Source organism: Protopterus annectens, chromosome 6.part0 (genome assembly GCF_019279795.1).
Source record: "Protopterus annectens isolate FY-2018-M chromosome 6.part0, PAN1.0, whole genome shotgun sequence".
Lineage (NCBI taxonomy): Eukaryota > Metazoa > Chordata > Ceratodontiformes > Protopteridae > Protopterus > Protopterus annectens.
In genome coordinates this window covers 1,283,530,174-1,283,556,554 of record NC_056737.1, presented here as the reverse complement: position 1 = coordinate 1,283,556,554, position 26,381 = coordinate 1,283,530,174, and positions in this window count along the sequence as shown.

Below are 26,381 nucleotides of genomic sequence, written 5' to 3'. Positions count from 1 at the left end.
GTGATACTGTTACTATCTGTCAATGTTTTGCATTCTGGTAGTATACACAACTTCAACAGCCTGACTATAACCAATCATTAGATGATGTCCTGACAACTGACGCACAGATGTAGGGAACTCAGTAACAGTTGGATCCTTCTGGTACTATACTATAACAGTAACCAGTGGTATTGACCACCACCCGTTCCTGGGACCACACCTGTTTGGCATATAGCCCTCTTAGGTACATGCAAACACACTAGGGATATGTCCATTCACATCTGGAAATGCATGCATTGGCCTACAATGCATTCTCTGGATGGGACACATATCCTACACAAGGGTATCATACAGACAGATACCTGTTGTCCAACACATGCTGTATAGCTCTAAGCCAACTATAGCATAGTCATCCACATTTACTATACATACTATCCCGCCAGTACCACATAGGTGGTAGCCCCAACATGTATGTCGGGTACCAATGTGTACATACAGCCAAGTGTTATGTCATCTGTCCTTTGGTATCCACATATCCAAAGGTATTGTGGAGTTCCTCGGTGTATCACATAAGAAATTAGGGGCCTGTATGCATATCACAAGGCTGTTGTACACCTATAATGACTGTCCATTATTGCCAGACTTTGTTGTGTATGAACATGTTTGACATATACCCCAGGTATGTACCCTCACTCACACTAGTTTATAGTAACTGTCATGGGTGTGTGTGACACAGATGACCTTGGCCACAGATCACTACAGTGGCCGGCCTTGTCACATACATACATATGTGACCTACGATCTGAAAAGCAGCGGCACAATCTGTCAAAGGTAACAAATGTATTCATGTAGTATACAGGCTTTACACCTATGTACTAATTGAGGTCACATGTACATATATTTATTTGCCACACAGATTCCTGATGTGTCCAATGCACACATTGTTTTAATCCTGATATGTTATACCATAGTAAAAGCAAAACCCACACTACATTGACCACCAGTGTCATACACACACACTCAGCAATTGCAGGATTCAAACCCTACCTAGCTATGTTATGACACTAGAGACATACGCATTAACACAATGCGCTGTATGCTTTACTGGGGTTTTCATTTCCACTGCTATATTTGTAGGATGCTGACATCATCAGACTTGCCAAAGAGGAATACACCTCTTTTAAGGTGTTTCCCTAGTCTCCAAAAAGGCCTTCTTCTCAAAGGAAGTCACACAGACACATAAATACTCAGCAACTGCAGAATTCAAACCCCTGCCTAACTATGTTACGATACTAGAGAGATACGCATTAAAACAATGCGCTATATGCTTTACTGAGAGCTCTCATTTCCATTGCTGTATTTGTGGGGTGCTGACATCATCAGACTTTCCAAAGAGGAATGTACCTCTTTTAATGTGTTTTTCCAGTCTCCAAAAAGGCCACCCCTCTCAAAAGAAATCATACACATTCACCCCCCCCACAAAAGAAATCATACACATTCACCCCCACAAAAGAAATCATACACATTCACCCCCCCCACACACACACACTCAGCAATTGCAGGATTCAAACCCCTCCCTAGGTTATGACACTAGAGAAATATGCATTAACATGATGTGCTATATGCTTTACTGGGAACTTTCATATCCACTGCTGTATTTGTGGGATGCTGACATCATCAGACTTTCCAAAGAGGAATATACCTCTTATTTGTGGAATGCTGACATCATCAGACTTTCCAAAGAGGAATGTACCTCTTTTAATGTGTTTTCTCAGTCTCCAAAAAGGCCACTCCCTGTCAAAGGAAATTGCACACATACCCCACCCCCACACAGTCAGCAATTGCAGATATATGCATTAACACAATGCGCTATATCCTTCACTGGGTGATTTCTTTTCTCCTGCTCTATTTGTAGGATGCTGACATCATCATACAGGACATGGTAATGTGTGTACACTTTGTTTTATGCAATCCCAGGAATGAACCATGTGGGTCAGCAGGTGTTAACAGCTTGAATGGGACCCAACAATTCTTAGCTTGTATGATCTATCTGTGGACAAATTGCCATTCCTTCATATGACAATTCATATTTATGCACAGATTGTTGATTTTGTGGATACGACATGTGTCTGGGATGTTGATAAAGGGCTAATCAAAGTCTATGGGAGATGTGTGTAGTTCCGTTCACTGATGTATGTCCTGGGTGGCTGCCTTGCAAACAGTCTAGCAGGTTTGGGAACCATGATCTGCCCATGAACATACCACAGTTGGTAGGGTTGTGCATTTGTCGGCTTCCAATAGCTCTGTTTATGACTTCAATCATGATGGACTCCATGGCCTTGCAGATCAGACTTCATAGGCTTATTGGACTATACTTCCCATGGTCTGTTGTGCACCAACACTTGTGGGGAGTGCCATATGTTGCTGTAACACATTCAATGGTTTCAGATCCTGTAGAGAGGGTGAGGCTCAACAGACTGTTCAGGTGCAGGGTCTGTTTGTTCTGTAGTTCACTCATGACACATATAGGGAAACAATGTAATCCAATTGATGCCATGTTTTTGGCTTTGGAGGGTGCTGTTTACCCATTCTACATGTGATATCTCCTGGTATGACGATAGAGCCTTTTGTCAGTGGGAGGTGGGTATGTATATATATATATGGGCCTGTCTGGCAGGATGTCGGCATTGTCAGTCAGGTACAGTTGGCCCTGACTCAGGACATATATGAGTGTACAGTGCTATTTATGACATTGCTGAAGGAGGTGTCATGGTTCAGTCTGGACTCCTCCGCAGATAATCTTTCCAAAAGACCGACAAACCTGAGCACTAAACCCCTGTTATACTCTTTTACACACTTAACACCCTACTGATCCTTTGTGATCAGTCAACAGAGTATGTCATCATAATATCCTGGCATGTCCAAAGGTCAGTTTCGTGTGTACTCTCCAGTCCAACTGGTGAATATTGGAATTTTGACACAATGTTACAACTGCCTTATGTACACAGACAACCCTCTCCTCCTCCCAACAAACTCAGATATATGTGAGAGATGCAATTATATAGACATACAGGAAGCTGAGCTCTCTCGACCCATGACTGGCACAGTCTATCAGGTGGTGAAGGTAACCACACACACCACAAATCCAGTCTCACATAGACCTATAGCGACAGCAATCAAACTACATTACCACACAAAAACATACTCGGTGGCTCTAAATAAACTCTGCCTAAGCAGCAGGGACCTCCAAAGCAGACACACAAACAACTGCTACCCCACAACAATACTCACATATCACATAGTTCACAAAGTCAGTGTGCCACACAGTCACTGCTCTTAGGGCTAAACAACACACCTAATACACTTGTAATAGGTGGCACTTATTGTCAGACACACTGACGTCCCACTCACCAGGCTGAACAAGGAGATGGTCACTTTGAGCTGTCTGTTGGGTGCCAGGATTGGCCACATAAAACATGCACTCAGGTCATTCCAAAGTAAGTACAGAAATGGCTCCATTATTGTCCATGCTGGTGCGAATAACCTCAGACGTTCCTCCCTGGGCTATATGACAAGAGACATAGAGGAGCTCTCTGATCATGTAGCCCAAGCCAGTATGACCCTGACCTTGTGTAGCATCTTTACCTCACCAAGAATGATCACAGTATACAGACAAACTGATAACTTTTAACAGTTGGCTAACATATTGGTGTCATTCAAAGGGGATCCAGTGTCTGTCAGCCTGGGATGACATGCTCGACATGCCACGTAGCTTCGCTATGGACAGCTTGCACCTGTCACCCCTGGACTTTCGAATACTGGCTAAGGCTCTTGCCACCCCCATAGTGTCTTTTTTAAGCGAGGCTCAAAAGACAAACCCACCTCCATAGATGTTACAAGGCAAAAGAAACTAAGGGTAACAACACCAGATGTCTTACCCCCAAAATGCATGCACTCAGGACTCTCCTCAGTATGGAGAATGTCGATATCTGTGCAATAACAGACACCTGGTTCAGGGTCCCAAAAGCACACCAGCACTACCCGGTTATACTTCATACCATGCTTTTTGGCCACAAGACTCGTATTGGCCAACAAAAATAAGGGGAGTATCCATATACATCACAGATACACACACCTCCAGTTTAGTAGCACTGCATGAAGCACCAGAGACCATACATGTGCAACTAACAGTGGGAAAAACTGCTTTTCAGTTTGTAGCCTGCTACAGACCACCCTCCCAAACTCAGGAACCCCACTTGGCTTTCCTGGAAACACTGGAGAATATGAAGGTCTCCCCAAACACCATTATATTAGGTGACTTCAAATTCCCAAACATTGACTGAGAATACTACTCAAGCCCCAACACCCTTGCCCAACAGTTGCTAGTATTTCTAAACTCAAATGCTATGGCACAACTGGTCACCACACCCACAAGAGGGGAAAACATACTGGACCTGATCATCACCAACATGGGGACTCTATGTTCCACACCAGAGGTATACCCCTCATTGGTAAGGTCAGACCATACATTTATCTCACTGGACATCCATATCCCATCCCCACCCCCATCCTGGGTAATCTCGGTGAAGAATTTCTCAAAAGCAAACATCACACTTCTTCAAACCAAGGTGGTATCATTCAAAGACCTTGGGACAGTGGTAAATATGGCTCTGACCGCTGAATCCTTTAAAAAAGCATTCTATGGACACCTACTGGAATGCATGGATTGTGCTATCCCAAATAACAACAAGACTTACTCCTCCAAAGGCAGGGGACCTGTCTGGTGGACTCCGGTCATTAATAAGCTATACAACAAAAGGAGGAGGCTACTACATGATAGAGCACAATCACAAAAAGGGACGGCATCTCTGATCAGTACTAGCAAAAAGCTACGATCACTCATGAATTCATCTAAGACCCGCTTCTAATGGACAATTGCACCAGACACTAAGGACAATCACAAGGCCTTCTTTAGTTATGTCAGGAACCTGGGTGGAAACTCACAGATATGCTGTGAGTTACTGCATACTGACTAAACATACCTTGAACCTACAGACATTGCCAACATCCTGGCAAACAGGTTCAGTGCAAATGTCTCCCCCCCATCCCCCCTAAAGATCAGCTGTCCATCCCAACAGAGTGTAGCCTCCCTGACATCACAAATGAACAGGTGAGTGCTGCCCTCTCCAAAGCAGACAACACAGCATCAATGGGACCGGACAGTGTCCCGACCTGCGTCTTACATGAGCTTCATGATGAACATAACCCTCACATTAAGTCACTGTTCAATATCAGAGTTACTACAGAAAATGTGCCCAAGGAATGGCTTATAGCAACAGTGGTCCCACTCCACAGAGGTGGTACCACAACGGACCCTGGACAATATTGCCCTATAAGCCTAACTAGCCTGGTCTGCAAAGCTATGGAGTGTATTGTCATGTAACTCATACACATAGACATCAGGAACCTGCAGACACTGGATCCTACACATTTCGGCTTTGTTGTGGGCAGATCTTGCCTCTTGAACCTGTTTGACTTCTTTAAACAGTTACCAGGTCCATAGACATAGGGAAGGTTGTCCACACAGCCTACCTAGACCCAACATTGACCACAGTTGTGCTAGTTAGTGTGTGCAATTTTGTTTACATATACTGAATGGTGGTAAAAGCTGTTTAGCACTGCTTTATATTGCTTAACACATGGCAATCATGCCTCAGGTGGTGCTGCAGGGCTGCCTATGTCGGATGCATATACTACACTCCCTATACATGTTTGAAAACAGGTAGTGTCAAGTTAGGCATCCCTTTTACTATATGTGCGTGTCACAGAGAGGTATAATTTCCAGGGTTCCTATTGAGCCAGTGTATGTGCTATGCATTGTCTCTTTGCCAAGGCCAAAAAATACTGGGCATGCCTCCTTCTGCCTACTGGGGCAGGCTCAGGTTGTTCCTCCTCTGAGTCACGCTCTGCATGTGATGGCCTTGGCAATGGTGGGGGGCTGTTTGGCCCAGGCCTATGCTGGTCCTGCTGCAGCTGTTTTCACAGGATCATATTATGTAGCATAGCACATATCATGACAATTTTGGTACATGTAGTTGGTGAGTACTGCAAGGCTCCACCAGATGTGTCCAGGCACTGGAACCGTGACTTGAGCAGCACAAACACTCACTCAATTACATTTTGTGTTTGTGTGTGTGCCTCATTATGGCGTTCCTGTTCAGGGGTGTGTGTACGTTTCTGATGGGTGTCATCAGCCACAGCTCCAGTGCATAGTTAGCATCCCCCACTAGGTGACCATGAGGAATGTCCCCATTGGCAAATGTCTGGTACAGCTGTGTCAGATGCCAGATATGGGAATCATGGTAGCTTCCAGGGCAGCCAGCACACACATTCAATATTATGCCCTGGGCATCACACATGACCTGGCAGTTGATGGAGGGGAAGCCCTTGCGGTTAAAGTAGACCCTACTCTGCTGACCAGCTGGTGCTTTGATGCATATGTGCGTGCAGTCTATTGCACCCACTACTTCAGAGTATTCCGCTATTTGCTGGAAGAGACGCATATTGCTGGCCAATACCTCATGGAAATTGGGGAAATATACATGATCACCGACATGTGTGGACGTGGCATCCAGGAACTGGTGCAGTACCCTGGATGCTGATGCCTGTGATATCCCCATCATATCACCAGTTGATCTCTGGAATGTACCTGTTGCTAATATTCTTAAGCCAACACATACCTTGGTTTCCAATGGGATGGGTTCCCCTCTGTTGGTTCTGTGTGTGAGGCGTCGCCTGCACTGCTCAACAATTTGCTGCATGAGGTCTCTGTCCACTCTATAGAGCTCCACTATCTCCAGCTCATGTAGCCCCTGATAGGTTACCCTGGGCCTATACACTCTTCTCCGTCTCCTCACTGTGGGTTGTCCAGCAGCATTCGCATTGTCACCACCCTCAGCTTGCTGCATATGTCGCCTTATAACAGCAATGGCAGCCCCTAACATTTCTTTGTCTTAGTAAAGCTTTTTCAGTTTTCACTTCTATTAGCTTACTGCAGTGTTGCAGTGTCTCTGAGAGAAACATAGTGGAATGTTGTTTGCAGAGTTTTAAGTGCTGTGCTGGGCTGGGCTAGTGTACTGCCTGTGTAATTGCCTGATTCTGATTGTTTTCACCTGCTAGCTCTGCTAGTACTCCCTGGTTAACTTCCTACTATTTGTTGTGCTTCCTTTTCCCTTTATGTTTCTTCAGGGGGGCAGTGCCACGCACACAAGTGCAAACATGCTCACACCAGCTCACACGCGCACACACATGCTTACATGGACTAAAACTTGCTTATTCTTGCTAAAACCAGCGCACACCGGCACAAACACACTTACACAACTTTAAACAACCTTAGACATGCTTACTCTGGCTTAAACGCACGCACACACACAGGTGTACACGTGCGCACACAGTCTTACTCGGATATACAGGCGCTCACACACATGCAAACATGTTGCAAGCACTTCTACAAGAAACTTTAGTGTTATCCACGGCATACACATTCAATTTCTTGACTTTAGCTAGGGTACCTGTTGACACACCTCTTCCAGTGATGAGTAACTGACAGCAAACACATGCCACTCTGCTCCAATGAGCTTCACTTCTTTCATACATACCCCCCTCATGATGTCACCTATCTTCTACTCTGATACTCCCCTTATCCTACTCCTACACTCCACTGACTGTGCTCATTTGCTATGTAAACTTGGGATTCACTATCCTTACCCTCATTTGCATAGGATTGCCTACTAATGCTTGGTTACATCTCTTAGACTGAGCTTCCCCCTTAGCAAACTCTACTCGGAAGCCATGTTGTCTTCGGCCTGCCATTCCCTTGCATTGTAAATTAGGAATTACAATAAAATCCACATTTGTGGATTTTAATTATTGGTTTTCTGGTTTTTAGAGCACTGTGCATTTGTGTGGCGCTGCGCTATGCTTAAACATCGGCGATCGGGATAAAAAAATACTTTCATTTTTATTTTGCATTGGTGAACATTGCCAATGGCTGTATATTTTGCCATTGGCATGCTTCCTCAACTGGATGCAACCTTTATTTGGTGCTGTCATGGCTCCGTTTTACTATTTGCAGAACCTTACTCAGTTGCCAACTGAGTACATTTCTGCAAATAACACTACTCTTACACGGACAGGTTCGGGTTTCCTGGATCGCAAATTTACCTCATTTGCATAGCTTTCGCCTGCAATTGAGGTAATTTGCATATCCAAGCCCTGTCCGTGTAAGACTCGTTTTAGGAGCTCTCTTGCACACCTCTACCAGCTGTTCCTGTATTGCTCGGCGGACATGTTGACTGCATATAGTCTTACTCTACTCTTAGACTCCGTGCAAGTCTTTGTGAATCTGGCCCAGTGTTATAATCTTACTTGCATACATAAAGAGCAAGCAGTGCTGGGGTTGATGTTCCAAGACAAAATACTTTCTGTCTCTCACTGAACAATAGTTTTTAAAGCACTAACAAACATCTCTGCTAAGGCCCTCCCAAATTACATCATCCTGACACTTAGTCTGGAGTTCCCAAGCCACAAACTGCATTATTTAGCAAGCTAACACCTGCTCAGGAAACTACAACAATAAAAGACATTTCACATGTATACTCAAACAATTATTCCATTAATAGAAACAATGTGTTGAGCCAGTCGCTTCAGCACCATTTTTTAGATAATTGTAACTTCAAAGAACATTTGAAATTCTTGGCTTGATTTTCCTTACAGCAGATGGCAATGTTGCAACAATCTTGAAGTTCACATTTTACAGTGTTTTCTTTTATTTAAAAACACAAGCCTGTATTTTACATTTATTTATACAAATGATAGAATTATGTATCAAATTCTATTTGACTAGGATGGCAGCCTTTGCCCATCTTTCCACAATCTTCACATCTCTTCCCCCCTAGAGAATACAAGCTAGTTTTCAAGTGACCCTTGAGAAATGCCACTTGAGAGGGTTAGTTATACCTAAGGGTACCTCACCCCATTCCCTGTCTTGAGAGCCCATCTGCACTGGCATTGCAACTCCCACTGCAGTGCTGCACTGACATATATGATTGCAACCTGAGGCTCCATCTTATCAACTTGGCATTTTGCTGACTGGCTTTCTTTAACCATATTAGTGGGTTGTGATCTGTCATTACAGTGAATTTTCTTCCATACAGATAAGGCTGAAGTTTCTGCAATGCCCACACTATAGCTAGACATTTCTTTTCTACCAGCTGCATAGCATTTCTCCCTGGGTTGGAGCCTATGTCTGAGATAAACCACTGGGTACTCTTCCCCCTCTGAAGAAATTTGGCTAAGTAGAGCCCCCACCCCATGGTTCAAAGCATCCACCTGCATAACAAACTATTTGCTGTAAACTGGACTGGCTAACACAGGGGGTCCTCTCAAAGCTTCTTTAAGCTTCTGAAATGCCTGCTCACATGCTGGGGTCCACACTACCTTATCTGGCCTGTTTATCCTTGTCAGGTCTGTGAGGGGAGCAGCTATGGTACTATAACTAGGAACAAACTTTTTGTAGTACCCTGCTGTCCCTAAGAATGCCCTCACCTGCTTTTTGGTAACAGATGCAGGCCATGCCTGAATAGCTCCCACTTTTCAGGTTCTGGCCTTATCTTACCACTCCCCACTCTATGTCCTATGTAGGAGACCACTGCCATACCCACCTGACATTTGCTCAGCTTAATGGTCAGCCCTGCCCTCTGTAGTCTGCCCAGCACCTCCCTGACATGCTGAAGGTGCTCTGACCAGGAATGGCTGCAGATGGCAATATCATCTAGGTAAGCAAGGGCAGACCCTCCTGCTCCTGCTAGGATATTATGCACCAGCCTCTGGAAAATTGGTGGGGCATTCTTCATCCCAAAGGGCATCTTTGTGAACTTGTACAAGCCAAAAGGAGTCACAATGGCTGACTTCTCTCTAGCATTGGGAGTCAAGGGCATCTGCCAGTAACCCTTGGTAAGATCAATGGTTGTAAGATACTTAGCCTCACCCAGCTGCTCTAGGGCCTCATCTGTCCTAGGCATGGGGTAAGCATCTGACTCTGTGTGATTATTTAATTTCCTGTAATCCACACATAACCTGGTGCTGCCATCCTTCTTTGGTACCAACACCACTGGTGAGGCTGAGGGACTGTTGGACTCTTGAATCACCCCTAGTTCCAACATCTCCTGTACCTCTTCCCTCAGAGTCTGTTTGACTCTCTCAGGCACCCTATAAGGGGCCTGCCTAATAGGCCTGTGGGGTCCTGTATCCACCTGGTACTGCACCAGGTAGGTGCTCCCTGGTTTCCCAGTGAACATGTCCCCAAATTCCTGCAATACTGCTCAGATTTTTTGAACCTGGATAGGAGATAGCTGCTGGGACATTGCTACCCCTTCCATCGAGGTGTCAGCCCGAGCCTCACTGAGGAGATCAGTCCCCAGATCTCCCTCAGACTCCTCCTGCAATCCACTGCAAATACTCAGCACAAGGACCTTCCTATCGTGGTAAGTTTTCATCATGTTAACATGGTACTATTTGTGCCCCTGCCATCTGCCTAGCACTTCCACCATGTAGTTAACATCACTTATCTTTATTACCATCTTGTAGGGTCCCTCCCAAGCTGCTTGCAGCTTGTTGTGTCTGACAGGAATGAGAACCATTACCTGCTGCCCCACAGCATATTCTCTAGCTCTAGCATTCTTGTCATACCACATCTTTTTCTCTTGCTGGGCTTCTGCCAGGTTCTCCTGGGCCAGACCCATGAGATCCCTGAACCTTGTCCTGAGGTTTAGGACGTATGCCACAACAGACTCCTTGTGAAACTCACATTCACTTTTCCACTCATCTCAAATTAAATCTAGAGGTCCCCTCACCCTCTGCCCATGCAACAACTCAAACGGTGAAAAACCTATGGATTCCTGGGGAATCTCTCTGTAAGCAAACAACAGATGGGGCAAATATTTGTCCCACTCCCTCTTAAACTGACCTGCAAATGGCCGTAGCATGGACTTGATTGTAGAGTTTAACCTCTCAATAAGACCATTAGTCTGGGGATGGTCTTCATGTGCTTCACCCCACAGGACTTCCACAGACAAGCCAGCAGGTCTGACATGAAATTGGCACCTCGGTCAGTCAGTATTTATTTTGGGAAACCTACCCTGCTGTAAATCTCTAACAAAGCATTTGCCACCTTCTCTGCCTCAATGGAGGACAAAGCCACTGCCTCAGGGTATCATGTAGCATAATCCACTACCACTAGGATATACTTTTCCCTGTGAAACTTGGGGTACTCAGAGGATCCACAATATCAATAGCTACCCTGTGAAATGGCTCCTCAATCACAGGCAAATGCATCAAAGGAGCTCTCACCTTGTCTCCTGCCTTGCCTACCTTTTGGCACTGCTCACAAGTCCTGCAGTACCCTGTTACATCCCTGGAAATTCCAGGCCAATAGAAGTTTTGCATAATATGCCTCTTTGTACGTTTTATGCCCATATGACCTGCAACGGGAATTTCATGGGCTATGGCTAGAAGCACCAGATGGTAAGCACTAGTCACTACCAACTGCTGTACTCTCTCACCTTGTAGCCCTTCCTCAGGGGTCCACTCACTGTATAGTAACCCTTTGTCCTAATTTACAGATTCCCCCTTCCCTTGAGAATCAAGTGTCTCCCTAGCTACCTGCCTCAGGCTGTGCAATGTAGGGTCTCAGAGCTGAGCCTGTCTCAACTCCCTCCTTGTAATCCTTCCCAGCTCACCTTCCACAGGAAGTCTGGCATCCTCTGACAGTGGTGCCTCACTGTCAGCCTGGGTGCTACTACTCACCTCTACCTTTGCAGTTACCCTGTCCAAGGGAACATCAGTACCCACAAGCAGCTGTGGCTCACATTCAGTCTCACTGCTACAAAGTAGCTCCCTCCCTGAAGTAACCACCTCAGCAGTCCTGGCTGCAAGTATGCAGTCTGTCTGGGTCTCTCCCAGGCTACCAGACCCACATGCTTGTCTCCTAGCCTCACTGCATATAACTGCATAAGTAAAGGGTACTGTACTATCAAAATCATTCCCTATCAGGACATCCGCAGGCATATCCTCAAACACACCTACTTGCTGGCTTCCTTTTCCACCCTCCCAGTCAAGGTGAACCCTAGCCAAAGGTATTTGGAATGGGATCCCACCTAAAGCCCTGACTGGAGTAGACTGCCAAAGCAAGTAGTGTTTCCTGTAACCAGTGCAGGCTTTACAATGGTTATATCAGAGGCTGTGTCTCTATTAGCAATGGCCTCTTTGCCATTTACTACAATAGAATATAATCTCTGGTGGTAGTTTGGTACCCTTGTTGTCCCAGGACAACCTACTGTTGGCATTTTGTCTTTCCCACTTACTGGGTCCCTCATTTTTGGTTCCCCACCTTGCCTCCATGGACATCTGTATGCCACATGGCCCCACCGGTTGCATTCCAAACATTTAACCCTAGCTCCTGGATGTGTACCTGGACTAGTGGCTTCCCCTGCTACTGGCGGATTCTGTTGGGGCAGTCTGTGCTGCCCACCATGAGTTCCTTTAGACCCATTGGCAATACTGGGGGCCCCCTTCCTGTGCCGGGCTCCCCTGCTGACCAGGTATAGGTCTCCCTTCTTCCCCAACTCATCTGAAGTAGCACATTGTCTATCAGCTAACCAGATCCTCATGTCCTCAGGCAAAGTGCTAAGGGCTTGTTCCCTCACCAAAAGGTCTGCCAGCCCTTCAAAACTGGTGACCTCACATCCACTGACCCAGCTATGAAAATAAGTGCTCAGTTCAACAACATATTCAAATACATGAACTACAAAAGGAACTACAAAATAAACTGGCACCTCACATAAGTGTCATGTTTAATCATAGCCTCACCTCAGGCTTAGTGCCAACTGAGTAGCACACAGCTACAGTTATCCTGCTCCACAAGGGAGGATCCACCTTAGATCCCGGGAACTACCGTTCCATCAGTCTAACAAGCCTGATTTGCAAGAGCATGGAATGCATTATCATGGAACTTATAAACAAAGACATTGGCAACCTTCAAACACTGGACCCCACCCAGTTTGGGTTTGTTAAGGGCTGATTTTGTCTCCTGAATCTGATTGACTTCTTCGAATCAGTCTCCAGAGCTGTGGACAAGGGTAAGGCAGTACACACAGCCTATCTGGACCTCGCCAAGGCCTTTGACACCATCCCCCACTCTGGAATCATAGATAAACTTACTAAGCTGGGCATAAATCCCTACGTCACTCAATGGGTTGCTAACTGGCTTACTGACAGAACCCAGACAGTAAAAGTAGCCGACTCCAAATCCAGCTCCAGACAAGTGACAAGTGGAGTACCTCAGGGTTCAGTCCTGGGACCACTCTTGTTTGGCATCTACTTCTCTGAAGTACAGGCCAGCACTAAGGGACTCTGGCTAACAAATTTGCAGATGACTGCAAACTGGGAGCCATTATTGAATCCCCAAATGATGTGGATATTCTACAAAAGGGCCTTACAGAAACAGATGTCTGGTGCTAGAGCTATGGGCTCAAGCTTAATGCCAAGAAATGTATAGTTATCCCCTTTGGAAAAAAACATGTACCCATGAATTACCACATAGGTGGCAGGACACTAAACATCAAAAGTGTGATGAGAGACTTAGGGACACAGGTGGACAGTGGTCTCACTTTCGATAACCACATTGCCACAACAGTCAGGAAATCCTTCTATGTGGCACACCTCATCACTAAGGGCTTGTCATCCAGAAAAAAGGAGGTCATTGTCCCACTGTACTCATCCCTCATTAGACCCATTATAGAGTATAATGCCCCATTTGGTATGTACCTCACAAGACATCTGCAACAGCTGGAAAGGCCACAGAAATACCTCACTAAAAGAATCACAGGCCTAAAGCAGATGCCATATACTACGTCTAAAAAACTCCAGCTATACTCTGTGGCATATCGTCTACTCAGAGGTGATCTCTGCTTAACATACAAGGCCATGTCAAACCCTGAGCTGTTGGACATGCTCCACTTAAAGAAATCCCAATCCCTCAGAGCCACACGCTCCAGGGATCTAAACCTTGTCATCACAATGAACAAAACATGCTGGAGGGATAGGTTCCTGACCCAGAGACTCCCCATACTCTGGAATAGACTGCCCATATATATCAAGCAGAGCGCCTCATTGGCCCTCTTCAAAAGGAACCTTGATGATTGGATGGGAGATAGGAAATTCACCCCGGAGATCATGTCAGTCGCCCTGCTAGACAGGGGCCAAGAGAAGTAAATATTTTGGGAAGAAATATCCAGGGATTTGTTATGGCTAGGCTTGCATAGGCCCTAGGGCCAATAGCCTAGTACAAACCTATGAACCTATAAACCTATGAACATTTTCATCTGCCTTGTGTCTAGGCTCACAAAACTTTTTCCTATGCATTTCAGGTGTTTGCTTAAAACATTGTAACAGACATTTCTTTACAGCAGTTTAATCAAAACAGAGTCAGGCATTTGTGATATACAAGTTACAGCTTTCCCATGGAGTAAGGGGGTCAGGAACCGTACCCAGAGCCTTTGTTCAACACTATACTGTTTGCATAACCTTTCAAACATGTGAATGAAACTATCAAAATTATCCCCCTCTTTAAATTGCGGAAGAAATTACTGCCCTGTCCTGCTTCTGGGGTCCAGTTACTCATTTCCCTATTACCTCCATGACTCTGGCAAAGAGTGAGCATTTCCCTCTCATGCTTCCTCTGATGCTCCTTTTCTACGGCTTCTATCTCCAAATGCCTGGCCTCCAACTAAAGTCTCTTTAGCTCCAGCTGGATTTTTAAGTGCACTGCAGAAAGATTGAGCTGTCCATTCTCCAAGGATATTGTATCTCCAGTGCCAGTCAGATTGTCTTCCTGGATGCTGTTTTCTGATGCAGCTGTAACCAAGGTTGCAATCAGGTCTGCCTCAGTCAGGTTTACATGCACCAGTCCCCTAGACTGACACATCTCCACCAGCTGGCTCTTTGCCAGCTTTCCATATTCCTGTGCTGATATGCTGCTTGCTTATCTTGACTAACTAAGCTAACAAAAGAAATAAAACAATTGTGATCTGAACTCTAAGTATACACTGTGTGGCTGATTTAGAGTGCAAAACACTTTCAGAGATAATTGTACATAAGCTACAGGATTCACTCTACCCACACTCTACCCACACCACTGCCAAACAGATGTGAGGATATCTTATCCCAACCACTGCCACCCACTATGTGATGACCGTGCCCTGGCCCCGCAATCAAGGAGCCTCAATCCTCACCTCTAACACCAGGGAGGTTGTCTTATAGAAGAAAAAAGGATAACTAATGCACACAGTAAAATACGCAGAGATCGCAGTCAGTTTGGGGCTGGTTGCTCCCTTGCTCTCCATGTCCCCAATAAGACTCCCCACTGGCACAGCTATACGATCCAGATCTCAGCCTAACTGGCAAGCTAACCTCCAGTACCCTCTCTGTCCAACCAGTGCTTCGTGTCTCTGCCCAGGTAGCTGACACACCACACACACTTTGAGATAAGCATTTATACAACTTCACAGACACTGCTGGGAAAGGCTGACACAGATTCTCCAGCTGTGCCTCCTTTATCCAGACTACAGAGTAGTTATTACTGCCACCACCAGCTTAATAATTTATCAGCTACCCAAAGGCCCTTGAAAGAGTGTCCAATTATTACTGTGCAATATTATTATCCACTTGGTAATGTGAATATTCAGTCTAAGGCTTATTAGAGAGGCCTATTACAATAACCTCTATAAATATGCAATGTACTCTAGAATTTGCTTCTCTACACAAACCAGCCACAGGTAAAGGTTTTTAAAATATTTAATAATAAATAATTAAAACACAAGACAATACTACTACACCACAGAGATATCTAAGAGTTCAGGGTTCACATACAAACTTAAAATAATACAGTAGGACAGGTCTGATGTCAAAGAAAAATGCTTAATCTAGCTTTCTAATCTTTAGCTATTCTTAAGAGAAAACACAGTGCTATAATCTTACTTACATACATAAAAAGCAAGCAGTAATGGGGTTGATTGTCCAAGACAAAATGCTTTCAGCCTCACACTGAACAATAGTTTTTAAAACACTAACAAACAGCTCTGCTAAGGCCCTCCCAAATTACATCATCTTGACACTTAGTCTGGAGTTCCCAGGCCACAAACTGCATTATTTAGCAAGCTAACACATGCTCAGGAAACTACAACAATAAAAGACATTTCACATGTATAATCTAACAATTATTCCTTACGTTAAGATAATAGAAAGAATGCATTGAGCCAGTCACTTTGTCACCATTTTTTGGATAATTGTAACTTCAAAGAACATTTGAAATGCTTGGCTTGATTTTCCTTACAGCAGATGGCAATGTTGCCACAGTCTTGAAGTTCACATTTTACAGTGTTTTCTTTCATTTAAAAACACAAGCCTGTATTTTACATTTATTTATACAAATGATAGAATTATGTATCAAATTCTATTTGACTAGGCTGGCAGCCTTCGCCCATCTTTCCCCAATCTTCACACTTGGCTAGATAAAGTGTATCCTGTCATAGAAGCTGTGATGATGTGAGGTATTGGTAGATATATCAGGAGAAGTAGGGCAGTGGATGTGCAACATATGCCAGCATAGCCAGCTGGAGTAAAGAATTTCATATCATTTGTATATAAAACTTATTTGTACAGATGGTTGTGTTGAAAAATGTATTTTCAAAGCTGCTTGTGTTAAAAATGTTGAAAAATGTATTGTAAAGCTGCTTGTGTTAAAATGTACCAACAGTTTATCCTGATGAGGAGAAAAATAAATACACTTGTATGTTATACATTATGACTATTGAAATTAATATATTGTAACAGAGGATAGTGGAAGAGAAGAAGTTAATCTCAGTCTAGCTAACGTTGAAAAATAGTCTGATAGGCCATAAAGATTGTCTCTTACAGTTCTGATTGCAGCCAGAATAAAATGTCTGTGAAAACAAGGACTAGGAATCCTTGTTGTATTGTCCATAGCAATGAACTAATTGCTACCCTGGAAGGCTGGAAGTGTTGAAATGGTTTTATTGCTTCCAGATGCTATAACACATCTTAGCAAAACTCTACATGTGTGTATGGTAACACATGCTTGTGAGATTCTGGTTCATTTTCTAGTAATGGTGGTAGTATGGGAACCAGACGTCAGATAACCAGATGAGTGTGATGTCATTCTATAATCTAGGACAAACATTATGTTTTAATACTAGGTGAAATGAAGTCTCAGAGCAGTCTGTTTTGGAATATGACAAAGAAGGAAGACCACTCCCCTACTTCATCTTGCCTTGCTATAGTAAGTGACCAGGAAATAGTAATTCTTTAGATCAGACAGGAAAATATAGTGAGATTAATTAAGTACTGTTTTTCTGTATCTATGTGAATCTATTTATCTCTGTTATTTTAATATTTCCTGGGATGAAACTCTGGTGTTTATTGTAAACAGATATTTAGTGTTTTTGTGTTCCATATTTATTATTAAATATATTTAAACATTTCATTGTGGCTGGTCATTTAGAGAATATTTTAACCTTTGAGAGTACTCATATATGTTTGGTGACTCTGTCACCACTCCTGAAAGCCTTACTAAATTGATCAAACATTATCATTTGTATTAATACTAATTTCATGCAGTATAATTGAATACCATTGTTAGAGCCTTAGAATAGCTGGCTTTGTAGTTTCTGGTGGCAGTGTAACTACCTTATAGTCTGGGCAGAAGGGGGCATAGTTAGTAATTATGTGCCAGCCTTTCCCGTGTGTGTATTTCCTGTGTGTGTGTGTGTGTGTGTGTGTGTGTGTGTGTGTGTGTGTGTGTGTATGTGCAAATCAAATCTCAAAGAATGTGTGTGTCACCTACTATGAGCAGAGACACAGAGCACTGGTTTCACAGATAGGGTGTTGGAGGACTTGGCTTGGACACTCAACTGAGGACTAAACTCTACAGATGTGCCAGTAGGGAGTCTTACTTGGGGCCTAGGGAGAGAAATATGGAAACCCAGGCCTTACACTAAGTGTGTTCTCTGTGTGCTCTTAAGGGGAATTGTGCTTGATACAGACATATGCATCTGGAAATACTGTGTGTATATACTTTTGTTCCAGGAGAATGTCCATCTGCAGTGTCAGTGGTAAGGATTCAGGCTCCTTGATTACTTGCCCAGGAGGGCATCACATATTGGTGAGCAGTGGTGGGATATTAATTGAACTTTTGTATCCTGTACGCAGTTGTCACTGAAGGGGTATGTACTCTCAGCAGCCACAAGGTAAACATACAGAGTATCATTTTCACAACAGTTTTATTTATTTTTTTTATTAGTTTAGTTTAATCAGGGAAAGCTGGCAAAGATGTCAGCAGAGGATTATGGCAAGATGACAAAGAAACAATTGGCCAAGGTGTGCGAAGGCAATGGTCAGGCAAATGCCAACCTGACTAAAGAAGAAATTATTTCAGGCTTAATCACAGCTCAGACCAGCAACCAGGAGGATAACCAGTCTGGAGATGGGAATTTACAGCCCTCAGAAACAGGACAATTTACCTTTTCCTTAGAGGACTTAAAAATCCATATGGAGTTAAAGAGACTTGAACTGGAGGCCAAACATTTGGCATTTGGAGGCCAATGAAAATGAGAGACTGCAGCATTTGGAGGCTGAAGAAAATGAAAAGCAGTGTCAACATGAGAGGGAGATGCTGACTCTTCGACAGGAACATGAAAGTAATGGGGAAGGGAATAATCAAACCCCAGAAGCAATTAAGGTCAGTAACTTTCTTTCGCAGTTTTGATAATTTTGATATTTTTATTCATATATTTGAAAGAGTATATAAACAGTATGATGTTGACCAAGCACTCTGGGTATGGTTCCTGACCCCCTAATTCCATGGTAAAGCTGCAACTGCTGTTTCTAAATTGTCCAATATTGATTGTTTAAAATATGATAAAGTAAAGCATTGTTTACTAGAATGTTTTAAGTTGACACCCACAGCTCAAAGAAAAAAAGTTTTGTGAGCATAGACAAAAGGCAGATGAAAGTGTATGTGATTATATTGCTGAGTTAACCACTTATTTTCATAGGTGGGTGAGTGGGTGTCAGGTAACCAGTTCTGAAGACTTGCAGACATTTTGGCAAAAGAACAAGCCATTAGCACTTTGCCTGAGGACAGGACAATCTGGTTGGCAGACTGGGAGTGTAACTCTGCAGATGAACTGGGGAAAAAGGGGCATCTCTATTTAACAAGCAGGGCATCACTTCACAGAAAGGGGATACCCTGTGCTGCACATCGATATAAGGGAACCCATGGTGGGTAGCCTAAACCACCCCAACAGAGTCCACCAGTAACAGGGGAAGTCACTAGTTCAGGTACACAGCCAAGATCTAGGGTTAAATATTCTAAACATAACAATTGGGGCCTTTTATCTTGTATATGTCCATGGAAGCAAGGTGGGGTGTATACTATATTTTGCATTAATTTATTGCATTTTTCTATTTTTTTTACTGTGATTTGTTTTCTTTGCACTGAGTTTTACTTGCATTCTGCTTTTAATTGCATATTAAAACTTTGAAACAGACCACAGCTGTGTCTCTTGTGAGTCAGACAGAATTTAGAACAGGTCAATTAAGGAGTCAAACAAGAACACTAAAACCGAGAGCAAACAAAAATAAAAATAAACACCAGAAAGTAACCAAATGAAAGTATTTAATGACCAAAAACACATTAAACAGTGAGCACTTTTGCCATAATAAGACTTCCTCATACTGAATAGTCAATTTAAATTAAAATCATATGACAACTAATTAATGCTTCAACTCCTTTCTTTTAAGGAAGGCTAAAAAATCTTCCCTATCATTTAACCCAGGTGGGTGGTAGGCATTCAATTTCACTTGCCAATTTTATATATATATATATATATATATATATATATATATATATATATATATGTGTATATATATATATATATATATATATATATATATATATATATATATATATACATATATGTATATGTAAATATATATATATATATATATATATATATATATATATATATAGGAACACTTTATAATCCCGAAATTCTGAAATATCAAATTTCAGAATCCCGGGATTATAAAGCTGAAAACTCAAAATTCTGAAACCCCAGAAGCGCGAATTTCAAAATCCCGAAGTCGGGAGATGTTGAAGTAGTGCTTCTGGTGCTGTGCTGTGTGAATGGATAGCTGGAAGTTCAGTTAAGTATTTATGTTTAAGGGTTTTGGTTAGGGGTTTTAGTGTGTGTCAGTGTGTTTTGTTACTGTGATGTGTGTGTGTGAGGGGAATGTAGCTTGTATGGTGGTGTTTTCATGTGTTTGTGTAGTGCGACCTTGGAGTTAGTATGTTTAAGTAGGGGGTTGTGGGGGCACAGCCCCCCACATGGGGGGTGCAGGGGGGCTTGCCCCCCTGCTTGTATGCAGTGTAGGTCTGTGTGCTTGTGTGTGGGGAAGGTGTGTGTATGTGTATGTGTGTGATATATGGTTAGTGTAAGAGTCACGATTTTGAAATTTGTGCTTCTGGGGTTTCGGGATTTTTAATGTTTCAGCTTTATGATCTCAAGATTCTGAAATTCAATATTTCAGGATTTTGGGATTTTATATAAATATATATATATATATATATATATATATATATATATATATATATATATATATATATATATATATATATATATAGTTATGGATAAATACTAAGAAATAGATGAAAGAAGAAAAGGTGGGTTTGCTCATGGGCCATTACAAATATTATTTCAGCTAATTGGAGTTTGTTTAAATGTAATTCTGATATTATAAAAGTTGTAGGGGATTCGCACATGTCTGTACAGAAGAGGGGGAAGAGTTTTAAAAACTTATTTCAAAGCAAATTGAACCCACCACAGAGAAAGTGTACTAATCCTGTGATGTACAATTGTTTTTATTGCAATTTATGTAATTATTTACTGATGGATGTCAGAGATTAATATCAGTGGCATTTGCAGTTGAAAGGCAGATATGCTTGTAAGTCTAAGTTCATAGTGTATTTAGTTTTATGTATGCCATGCAACTCATTTTATGTGGGATGTACTACTAGGGAACTGAGTAAAAGAATGTATGATCATAAATATGCTGTATTGGAGATGATAAAAATGCTTTGGAGAAGTATTATAAGGTTAATCAATGCAAAGCTGATTTTAAGTTTTGTGTCTTGGATGAAGTATTAAGTTATGACAACAGATTTAATGCTGAAGAATAACTTGGCTGGCTGGAATATGATTGGCAGGTGAAATTAAATGCCTTCCACCCACCTGGGTTAAATGATAGGGAGTAGTTTGTAGCCTTCCTTAAAATAAAGGAATTGAAGCATTAATTAGATGTCATGTGATTTTGATTTTAATTGACTGTGTATTTAAATGCTATTGAATTGTTGTCACATTATTCAGTCTGAAGAAGTCTTATTATGATGAAAATGTTCTCTGTTTAATGTGTTTTTGGTCATTAAATACTTTCTTTGGTTACTTTCTGCTGTTTATTTTTATTTCAATTAAGGAGTCACACAGAAGTTAGAATGGGTCAGTTAAGGTTAGTTATCTGTGAGCTGAGGGGGTGGAGCCAGAAACTAAACCTTCTATTTAAGGGGTAAAATAAAACATTTCAAAGCATTACTGGAAAAGCTAACCCAGACTCTCCTACAGTTTGCTATGAGGGAAAGGTTGGTTTGCTTTTGATTTCTTGTTTTTTTGCATTACTTTATAACTTTTCTATTTTGTATGCATTGGTTTGTTTCTTTACACTGTGTTTTACTTGTATTCTGCTTTTAAAATTTCATATTAAAGCTTTGAAAGAGAACACAGCTGTGTCTCTTGTGAGTCATACAGATGTTTTCTCACCCTCCCACCCTGTTGCTGTTGTGTTGTTAAACACAACTGTCCTTCTACTTGCCTGACCCTTATGTTAATTTGACCATATATCTCCTTCCCTTTCCCCTTTCATTGGCTGGTGTGAGCAAGCACAAAATTATCATTTTGTGAAATCACTCCCCTTCAACTATTTAAATTTGCTGACCATCCCACTGAATTCTATAGAACCAGAATACAAAAGTGCCTACCCCCTTTCAATCTATCTTGCTCTTATAAAATTAGTGGCTTTGCACTTATACAGCTAAAACACAAGTTACCCCCTTTCATATCTAACTGCTTAGTGCACACTGCAGTGTTTAGGATAATAACTCATTTTTTTAGTTTACCTTTAAAAAATCTATTGCAAGACCACCAATTACTGGAGACCCCCCATTCTGCCTCTCAGTAGTCATATTGGGTTTAGTGCATTTGTTTTCTCCTGGTGAGAGAAGGAGCACAGGGACATTAATTCCTTTAGACTGCTGATCACCAGAAAGCTTTATCGGTGACAGCTTGGAATCTGTGCTTATATTCTTCGTAAGAGAAGGAGCAGAGTGCATTGATTCCTGATTGTTTCTCGTTGGGTAGTGAGTGTCTGTGCTTAGTGTTCCTTATTGGTCTTGTTGCTATTCAAGGCATATACCAGGAAAAGGGTACAACAAGCCTGCAGAACCTTGCATCATCTGAGACAAGACTGTGGGTCATCAAACAGGCTGTGGCCTGCTTCTTATCTTGGAATTGGTGGTAATGTTTTAATTCTGGTGGGAGAAGAAGCAAAGGAGCATTGTATCCCAGCAGAGTGAAGCTGTGGTGAGACCAGCACAATAGCAGCCAAGCAGTAGCCATTCGTGGGACACCCCTCTTCTCATCATTCTTGACAAGCTAATTCTTTGTTTTCAGTAAGAACTGCTTTATCTGTTTCTAACTTCAGAATATCTGCGTAAATACTTCATCCTTAAATTTTCAGGGTCTATGTATTAGTTTTCCCTCAAGTATTTGGCAGTGATCTGTACTGACTCAGATACTTTGCATGACATTTTTCCTGTAAAAGCATGATTGAAATTTCTTCAATACCAATTTGCATGAAGGACAACTAGTATGCAGTGACAAGCACTGTGCACATAGTTGTAAACCAGATACTCCTGACATTAATTGATATTCTCACTCCAACTGTCTAATCAATAAACAAGGGTCTGTTGCCATGGATATGAACTTCCCTGCTGCTTCAGTTACGAGTTTGGTGGATATAGGCATCGTGAGGCAATGTAGAAATTGCCTCATGTTTACTGACAACCAGTTAATTCTCAAACAAACTGATATGGTATGTGAGAGATGTACTTACACAATGCTACTAGATGCAAAGCTCTCACATAAAAGTACTCCTAATGTCAATAAGGTTGCCAGTAGTACACATGCTGCACCCACCACCACAATATAAAGCAGACATATTGACCCATATATGCTGAGGCACTTAAATGTAACCTTCCTAAACCACAAATACCTCCTAGATGAAGTACACATAACAAATACCCTAAGCAGCCCCAAATGCACTCTTTCAAAACAACACCCACATCAACACACACACAGCTACATCTCATGGAGCCTCTACCTCTAAGTCCATAAGGCAAGCCACCACACAGTCCAACATTCTAATTATTGGAGACTCCATCATGAGACACACTGATGTCCCTCTCACCAGGTTGAGTAAGGAGAACATCACGATGAGTTGCTTATTAGGGGCTAGGATCTATCACATTACACATGCACTCAAGTTATTGGACCACAAGTACCAATATGACTCAATCATAGTCCATGTTTGAGTAAATGACCTGAGATGCACCTCCTACACTATATGAAGAGAGACACCATGGAGCTTGTGACACAGCCAGCCCAGCTATCTGGAATTTTGTGGATAGTAGTGTGTCATTTGTGATTATTAATATGATTCATATGCTTTCTTACAAATGTAAGTAAACTATATGTTATGTGGATTTTAAAATACTGGTGCAGAAATGTGTGTTGAATTGTTTGTTATGTACTGAACTTCAAGAATGTAACCACAGTCTAACCTACTGGAAAAGAACAGAAATGTATATAACCTATATACCTGTGCAAATGTATGTTTTAATAGTAGAATAAGGAACATACAGAGTTAACTTGCAAAACTTCAAGAAAATAAGTTGAAATTAAAAGTGCTTTATGATGTGCTATAAAAAGTAGTTTCAGTGCAGCAAGCAGACACAATGTCTAGAGCTAGATGTTTCTTTCTATTGACTTGGAGAGAAGTAATTAGGGCAGCTGCAGTGGTGCAGCGGTTAGTGTTGCTGCCTCACAGCAAGAGGTTCTCCGGTTTGATCCTTGGCTGGGGTGCCTTCTGTGCGCAGTCTGCATGTCCTCCCTGTGGTCACATGCATTTCCTCCAGGTGCTCCGGTTTCCTTCCACATCCCAAAGACATGCTGTAGGTGGATTGGACACACTAAATTGGCCCTAGGTGTGAGTGTGTGCATGTGTGTGCCTTCTGTGGAAGGTTGGGCATCGGGCTGGCACCTCGACACCATAAAACTCCACTGCCAATTATGAGCAGACAGGTGATCCACTGTGGCAACCCCTAACCAGGAAAAAAGCCGAAAGAAGAAGTCTTGGAGAGAAGTAATTACTAGGTCTAAAATGTAAATGTATTTAATTGTTTTACGACTTTCATTTCTGAGCAAACATCTGAGAGATATGTATTTTTCACAGAGAAATGTTACATTTTGTTAAGTTTCTATTAGCCTGGGAACTGAAGGCAGGTGACAAAGAGTGATGTCATCAATGCTAACCAAGCAGTAATGTTTGATATTAATTTGGCAACTGTCTCAGAGAGTGAACATTTTATATCTTGTCTTGGACCTGGAAACATACTCTCATCAGCATTTGCCTTGCTCTGTAAGTAAGTTATTTAGGGCATAGTATATTTTAGATATAGAATGTGTCACTGCCAGCACAGCTATCTGGAATTTTGTGGACTGTTGTGTGTCATTTGTGAATATTAATATGAATCATATGCTTGTCTTACAAAGGTAAGATAACTATATGTTATGTGGATATTAAATTACTGGTGCAGAAATATGTGTTGAACTGTATGTTATATACTGAGCTTCAAGAATGTAACCACATTGTACCATACTGGAAAAGAACAGAAATGTATATAAACTATATACCTGTGAAAATGTTTTAATAGTAGAGGCTGGAACATACAGCATTAACTTGCAAACTTCGAGACAATAAGTTGAAATTGAAAGTGCTTTATGATGTGCTATAAAAAGTAGTTTCAGTGCAGCAAGCAGACACAATGGCTAGAGCTAGAAGTTTCTTTCTATTGTCTTGGAGAGAAGTAATTACCAGGTCTAAAATGTAAAAGTATTTAATTGTTTTATGACTTCCAGTTCTGAGCAAACATTTGAGAGATATGTGTTTTTCTCAGAGAAATGTTAACTTTTGTTAAGTTTCTGCTAGCCTGGGAACTGAAGGCAGGTGACAAAGGGTGATGTCATTCAGGTTAACCCAGTAGCAATGTTTTGATATTAATTTGGGAACTCTCTCAAAGACTGGACATTTTGCATCTTGTATTGGACCTGGAAACATCCTCTCATCAGCATTTGCCTTACTAATAGTAAGTAACTAGGGTACAATGATATCTCTCAGATATAGATAGGAATATAGTAAAGATTAGTTTAGATGTTTCCTGCATTTACTTGAGAGTATCTTGCAATGTTGCTTTAAAATATTTCCTGTGATTCTGAACTCTGTAGTTACTGTGTTGTTTGAGTATTGTCTTGTTCTTTTATTATTTATTATTAAATATATTTAAACCTTTTAATTGTGGCTGGTTTGTTTAGATATATTTAAGTTCTTAACCTACTTGCATATGTATTTGGTGGCATTGTACAGGCCATTCCTAAATAGCCTTGAAAGTCTTGGTGACACTTACCATTTGGATAATAGTAACTTTATGCAGTAGGATTGGTCACCCTTTGTAATGGCCTTAAAGTAGTTGATAAGTAGCGGCTGATGGCAGCTGGTACTACTGTATAGTCTGGGCAGAAGGGGGCATAGCTAATAAACCTGTGCCAGCCTTTCACAGGTGTGTGTTTGCGTATAAATCAAATCTCCAAGTGTGCGTGGGTATCGGCTACTTGAGCAGGGACATGAAGCACTGGTTGGACAGAGAGGGTGCTGGAGGTTTTGGCTTGGCCACTCAGCTGAGATCTCAACCATATAGCTGTGTCAGTGGGGAGTCTTACTGGAGATCTGGAGAAAGAGAGAGAAACCAGCCCCAGACTGATTGTGATGTCTGTGTGGTCTTAAGGGAAATTTTACTTTACTGTATGTGTACTTGCCAT